The 7,419-nt window shown below is 40.1% G+C and overlaps 1 long non-coding RNA gene across 1 annotated transcript; it reads left to right on the top strand.

The window, feature by feature from the left end:
• Nucleotides 1-368: 368 nt before the first annotated feature.
• On the top strand, nucleotides 369-7,102 carry LOC124978998 (uncharacterized). Its single transcript, XR_007107603.1, has 3 exons — nucleotides 369-463; nucleotides 4,222-4,350; nucleotides 6,991-7,102. It is a non-coding gene; the product is annotated as an uncharacterized LOC124978998 (long non-coding RNA).
• The last annotated feature ends 317 nt before the right edge of the window (nucleotides 7,103-7,419 follow it).

Raw genomic sequence — 7,419 nt, 5'->3', positions numbered from 1 at the left:
CGCCCCTTTCCATAAGAAAGCAGCAATAGCTTGAGAATGAGGAAGAAGATGTGAGGACAGAAATAGCAGTCAGAGAGGTAGTGCTCCACCGCTGGCTTTAAAGCTAAGAGGAAGGCGCCACGAGCCAAGGAATGCAGGCAGTCCCTAGAAGCCAGATAACTAGGGCAGGACATTGTCCTTTAGAATCTCTGAAGATAGCATGGCCCTGCCAACAACCTTGATTTTGACCCAGTAAAACCTGCTTTAGACTTCTGACCTACAGAAAGGTAAGAAAATAAATCTACAACTGAGATTATTTTAAAAGACTAAGTTTGTGATAATTTCTTATAGCACAAGAGGAAACTAACGCAGATGTCATGTCTGAGCAACTTTTCTTGATCACCTCTTCCTGGAGGAGACGGGTCAGGGCTTCTGTTGACATCCATACACTCTGATGTTACTTTTCGGTGCCTCAGTGTGTAAGGTAAGTACTTAACTCACTATGTTCGTATGAGGATTAAATTATTTAATAAATACAAAGACTTTAAAACAGTGCCTTTTATTTAGTAAGTGCCTGATAAATTTTAGCTGTTATTATTACCTGATCACAACACAATTATCACACCATTGTATTTTTTTTTTTTTTTTTCTTTTTGTGCTGGAGATTAAACACAGGGCCTGTGACGGGCTGACAGGTTTGGCTCCATGGAAATGTTACAGGCCAGGCTCTATGGACAATGACTAAACAGACTCCATTTTGCTCTGAGATTCCATGTTATGTAGGAAATGAGCTTCCCCCATTGGAACGCTCCACCTCTGTATCCATCAACAGTTGCTTAGCTTCTCCCATGGGAACACCCCGCCTCTATACCCATCATCAGTTACTTAGCATGACATGTTTAGCAATACAAAATACAGTTCTTATGTGATGAAACATTGTTCTCTTTTGATTCCTATTTCTCCTAAACAATGCACCATGTGAACAGTAATGTCAACAAGGATTGGATGTTAGTGACCATTCTTTAGTTTGTACCTAGGTAGGGTTGTTTTGACCCACTTCCCCCTCTGCTGATGATTTCATGATGTTAGTTTGTAATTTTAAATCATAGCAACAGACACTTATGATTGATGCGATTTTTGGTCTAAAAACCCCTGTAACTCTATGGTCGGGGCTGTTCTCCCAATAGCCATTTTTTGGGGAGTTGTGTGAGACAGTCAGCCAACCGGTTTAATAAAGACTCTCAAACTTGAACTTCTCAGAGGTGAGCGATCTGTTCTTAAGTTGCACCTCATAGCAGGCCTCATGCTACATCCCAGCCCTTTTTATTTTTATTTATTTTATTTTGAAACAAGTTCTTGCTAATTTGCACGGGCTGGCTTTGAACTTGCTGTCTTCCTGCCTCAGCCTCCCAAGTAGCTGATGGTACAGGCGAGTGTCGCCACTCCTGGCCCCACCTTTGTATTTGCTGAATGAAGAAAGTAAGTGGGGTTAGGTGTGGCGTGGGAAGCTGAGGCAGGAGGATTGCCAAGTTCAAAGCCAGCCTCAGCAATTTATCGAGGCCCTAAGCAACTCAGTGAGACCCTGTCTCAAAATGAAATATAAAAAAGACAGGCGATGTGGCTCAGCAGTTAGATGCCCCTGGGTTCAATCCCTGGTACAAAAAATAAAAATAAAAAAGTGAGTAGGAATAGAGGTAAAGAGATGGGTATGATTAAGAGATGTCTGATTTGAATGCTTCTTCCACACCTATGGGCCTAATCCCAGGGCACCAGCAATCATCCTTTCTGGAACTGATTTACTAAACCTTTTTCCTCTTAATCCTGTCCCATAAAAGGGTTTGTTTACTGGCTTCCTCCCTGCAAATTCCCTTGGCACTCAGCTCTACTGGGACCTGGTCATGCTCACTGGTAGCTCCAGTTCCATGAACTCAATCTCTGCTGCCTTGAGAAGGGAATTCAGATCATTTCAAGGAAAAAGGAGAGGGACGGTTCAGAAGTGGGTGGATGATTTCAAGGCTGCTGACTCAGTGACTGGCTAAGAGGAGTGAACGGGAGAGGGTGCAGGGGCCCCTTGCTGTGGTGGCTTCACCTTCCCTGGCTGACCCTGCAACCCTGGTGCTCTCCTCAACTGCCCCGGGTCTCAGGGTACCCTCTTTCCAAAGGGGCCATCATAGAACCTGCTTTGTGAGAGTATCGTGAAGGTGAAAGGAAAAGTGAGCCTCAGCAAGCCAGCACAATGCCCCTTCCATGGGCAGGACCTCTAAATGTCTCTGGCATTAGTTTGAGCAGGAATAACAATAAGTAGACATGACCTATAACGGCGACTTTCAAACTTTTGGGTGTTAGGAGTCCTTGCTTATACTCTTTTTTAAAATTTTATTTTTATTGTAAACAAATGGGATACATGTTGTTTCTCTGTTTGTACATGAAGTAAAGGCATACCATTTGTGTAATCATACATTTACATAGAGTAATGGTGTTTGATTCATTGTGTTATTTTTTCCTCCCCCCCACCCCTCCTTACCCTTCTTTTCCCTCTATACAGTCCCTCCTTCCTCTATTCTAAACTGTGGTATAAATATATATATATATATATTTTTTTTTTCATATATATATATATGAATAATATTATGAATATATGAGTAATATTCATATATATATATAATATTCATATATATATATATGAATATTACTCAGCCATAAAGAATAATAAAATTATGGCATTTGCTTATACTCTTAATATTACTGAGGACTTCAGAGACCTTTTGTTTATATGTCTATCTAGTGAGATTGACCACATTAGAAATCAAAACTGATAATTATAATGCACCAATGGAAAAAGAAAAGAAAAACAGAAGCAATAAATATTCACCAACCAGTTTTAAAAAAAGAAATTAAAACTGAAATATTTAAAAATATTTGTTAAATCATGCAAAGACAATAAAGTCATTATAAGTTAACATCTCTTTTTAAAAATAAAAACTAGTTTATTTTTCCAAAACAAGAATAATTGAATTGGCATTGCTTTACACTTTACAAAATATTTTTAAAAAATTTGTTCTTTTTAGATATATGTGACAGTAGAGTGTATTTTAACTTCATGTCTGGCTTAACAGAAGGTAGCCAGGTGCTTATATCTGCTTCTGCATTAGTCCAATGTGGTATCACATGTCAGGAAGCCTCTGGAAAATTCCACCGTACATTGGTGAGAGAATGAGAGTAATAAGTCAAATAACGTCTAAGTTTTATTACAAAATAGTTGGGCCTCAATGTCTACCTGAAGGAGTCTCAGGGTTCTCTTGTGTTAAATAGATATTTTCCGGTATATAATCTTTAATTCCCTTGCCATTTCTATTGTTGCCATTGTACTGTTGGGGGTTGAACCCAATGTTTCTGCCATTTTTCTATTTGAGAACCACTGGTCTATAGGATCTCTCTGAAAAAAGACAGTTCAATCTGTGTGTAAAGATCTTGTTAAAAATGAGATTACATGTCATCTCCATCCTGATATGCAGAAAAATTATAGAGTCTTAGGATATCAAGTGTTTCTGAGAACGTGAAACATTGGCAGCTCTCGAATCTCTGCTAGTAGGAGTCTAAGATGGTTCAATCACTTTAGTACTTATTACCAGTTTTCTCTTTGGAGTTTACAAATACATGCATTCTTTCACACACTTTTTCTACACATTTTGAAAATTAAATAAATTATGGTATATCCACAAAATTGAAAACTCGAATACTTTAATTAATAGTAGTGCTAATAGACTACTAAGTGGACAGTAATATATAGAACCTGGGTATATAGCTCAGTGGTTGAGTGCTTGCCTAGTATGGATGAGTCCCTGGGTTCAGTTCCTAGTACTGAAAAAAAAGAAGGGATAGTAATGTATATTTGCATAATATAATGCTATAATTAAAATGAATTAATTAGTCATGTGAGTATAAATAAATCTCAAAAACAATGGTGAGCAAATGGAATAACAAAAATCATTTATGTAAAGCTTGAAAATATGCAAAACAAAACTATATGTTACTGATGGGCACATACCTATTCAGTGAAAGTATACAGTCATGCACAGGAATGAGAAGTACCAAATTCAGGACGGTGGTAATCCCTGAAGAATGAGGACGTGTAATGAAACCAAGGAGCGTTATTGGGAGGCTTTACCTTTATCTGTAAAGTTCTGTTTTTAAAATTTGAATGAAAAAATTCTATTTGTTTAAACTTTTTTTTTTTTCTAGTAAAGAGAATATGGTAAGACAACAAGGTCATGATAATAAAAATGAAAACTTTCTGCTAGAAGCCTGTGGACGATGTCCCTAGCTCCTTTGCTCATGTTGGCTGTATGGGCAGGATTCAATTACAAGCAGGTAGGTTCGAAATGTTCATTTGAATTTGTTTGGCGCTAACCATGAATTTTCCCACAGAAAGAGCTCAGCACGTTGCCTAAAAGCCTAGACTAGGCATATCTGCCCAGTCTAGAGAAACCTGGTAATCTCACAACCAGCCTAACCAATGGGAAGAGAGCAGCAGGGTTGATAAGTGCTCTTTGGGGAAAGTTCCTTCTGACGTGGAGAGCCAGGGACATATCCATTCCCTGGCAACCTAGTCCTAATACTCCCTTTATGTTAGTCTCCTGCTTATCATTGCTGTGACAAATACCCAAGCAAACAAACTAGGGGAGGACAGGTTTATTTTAGCTTATGATTTTTGAAGTGTTAGTTCAAGGTCAGCTCCACTGCTCTGGGCATGAAGGGAGGGAGGAAGAACATCATGGAGGAAGGGCGTGGTAAAGCAAAGCTGCTCACTTCTTGGGAAGAGAGGAAGAGAAAGGGGCTGAGATAAAACATAGTCCCTAAGGGCAAGCTTCCAAAGACCCACTCTGCTGGACTAGGTCCTATCTCCTGTAGTGCCTGCCACCTCCCAGGAGTCCATTCATCTATCAGTGAATTAATTGACAAGGTAAGAGCCTTCATGATCCAATTCCTCCCAAAGCCCCACCTCTGAGCACTGCTGTACTGGGAACCAAGCCTTCAACACATGAATCTTTGGTGACACTTCATATCCAAACTATAATATCCCTCTTGCTTCCTTTCCAGTCAGGTTATTAAATGGTTTAACTGTGTCCCCCAATCACATGAGTGTTGAAGGCAATCTCCAGGACAACAGTGTGAAGCAGAACTTTTAAGATGTTTAGGTCTTAAATAGATTAATGCTGTTATCATTGTGGGAGTGGGTTAGTTAGCATGAGAGTGGGATTCTTGTAAACTTATCTCTCTCTCTCCACCATGTTATGACGCACCAAGAAGGCACTCATTCTGAGACTTCCCAATCTCCAGAGGCATGAGACAAATAGACTTCTATTCTTTATAAATTACCAAGTCTTAGGTATTCTGTTATGGCAACAAAAAACAGGCCAAGGTGGGGACTGCTAAATTTCTGAGCCAATCAAGGTTGGTTGGGGGTAGAATCCCTATCTGGTAGGACAGATAGATGGTCTGGGAATTTGGGACCAGGAGTTATGGGGCATTAAAACTGCCAGCCCAAACCTCTAAGTTGGAACAACTTTTGATATTCAGCTTTAGAGTCATCCCTCACTGATTTTCTGCTAAGCCTACTTGTACTTCCTGTTTTACAACTGCACTCTTTCTGACCTGAACTTTTCTCTTTGGTAAAGGCAGCTGTCCCACTGGGCTTCTCAGAGGCTGCCATAGATACTCACTTCTGGTGGTTCTAGCATTTTCTTATAAGCAGTCCTCGCGGGTGCTGATTTAGTGGGACACAAGGTGGCATACATTTGACGCACATAATTTGACATATATTCCTGTGGAATAGGGTGGGGCTACAACTCACCCACCCCCAGTTCCCCTGTCCAACTCACAAGAGTGAGTTCACCTTCTCCCCCTCTCCCGATTACCTCAGTATCTCAGATGAGTGCTCAGATGGGATTATCAATATAGAGCAAAAGAAAAGGTAAGGATTTTAAGTGTTCTCTAGGAGTCTCCAGTATGTGTTGGTTCTCATATTCATTGAAATGTAAGTCCAGTACATTTTAAATTATATTACAAGTTTTTAATAATAACTTTTATAGGAAAAACAATGCTTCTTTTATCACATTGATATATTTATACAGCTGTATATTATGGGGGTAGATTCTTTTTATCTTACTAATCTCCCTAATTATATTCACATTTCTCTAGAATCCCGCCTAGTCATCACCCCCCTTTATTTATTTGTTGAAGAGAGTCTCTTGCTCCATTGTTAAGGCTGACATTAAACTTTTGATCTTCCTGCTTCAGCCTCCTGAGTAGCTGGAATTACATGTGTGTGCTACTGTGCTCTGCTGCTCACTTATTTTTTTATTTTTAGTTGTAGCTGGACACAGTGCCTTTATTTATTCTTATGTGGTGCTGAGGATCAAACCCAGTGCATACAAATGTGTGGAGCAAAGACTCTACCACTGAGCTACAACCCCAGCCCTGCTCACTTATTTTTAATGCCTAATTATATTCTGTTGAGTGGATGTTAATGGTGAACAAAAAGTGTGTTCTGAGTTCTAATTCAGGGAGAACTTAAAGATATCAGAGGGTTGATTTAAAAATGAAAGGTGACGTCTGGGCATGGTGGTGCACACCCGGAATCCCAGTGGCTCTGGAACCTGAGGCAGGAGGATCTCAAGTTCAAAGCCAGCCTCAGCAATTTAGCGTGCCCTAAGCAACAGAGTGAGACTTCATCTCAAAATAAAAAATAAACAGGTCTGGGAATGTGGCTCAGTGGTTAAGCACCTCTGGGTTCAATCTCTGGTAACCATCCCCTTTCAAAAAAAAAAAAAAGAAAGGAGGCAGTAGATGTAGAGTATTGACAATAGAATCTAGACAGGATAAAGGCTGACTAAATGTTGGTTTTTCTTATCCTTAACTGTATCTTCACCTTTGTTCTTTTACAAGCTCCATCCATTTAATGAAAATCTGGGTTTCTCTAGTGACCCCTGTCATCTGTTTTGCATTTAGAGACAAAGGAACACGTAGTTAACTACTGGAGCTCAGGCTGACAAAAGGATGCAGCTTCATTTCCACTTTGGGAGAGCAGCTCAGTGAACTTCATCTTCCTACTTTACCATGTGAGTAACTTCTGGAGTGGGGAGAGTCGGGTGAGGGCCAGACGAGGGTCTCTGAGACAAGCACCAATTTTTTTTTTTTTTTCCTTTTTCAGTGAATTCAGCACCAGACACTTAGGGCTGCTAGGCCTTAAAGATGCAGATGAATGACATTTTCTGCTCTGAAGTCCCTCACTGTGTAGTGAGGAAGGTGTTAAATTGAGAAAAAGTGTATGGGGAGAATGCGCACCCTGGCAAGTCAGGAAGGGGCCAAACCCACCCTGGGCCCATGTTGGAGCTGAAATAGACAGGGTCCCTCCCAGGAGTCAGTCCATGTTTTAGG

The sequence above is a fragment of the Sciurus carolinensis genome, chromosome 3, assembly GCF_902686445.1.
Source record: "Sciurus carolinensis chromosome 3, mSciCar1.2, whole genome shotgun sequence".
In the NCBI taxonomy this organism is placed as follows: Eukaryota; Metazoa; Chordata; class Mammalia; order Rodentia; family Sciuridae; genus Sciurus; species Sciurus carolinensis.
This window is presented reverse-complemented; position numbering and strand designations above follow the sequence as displayed.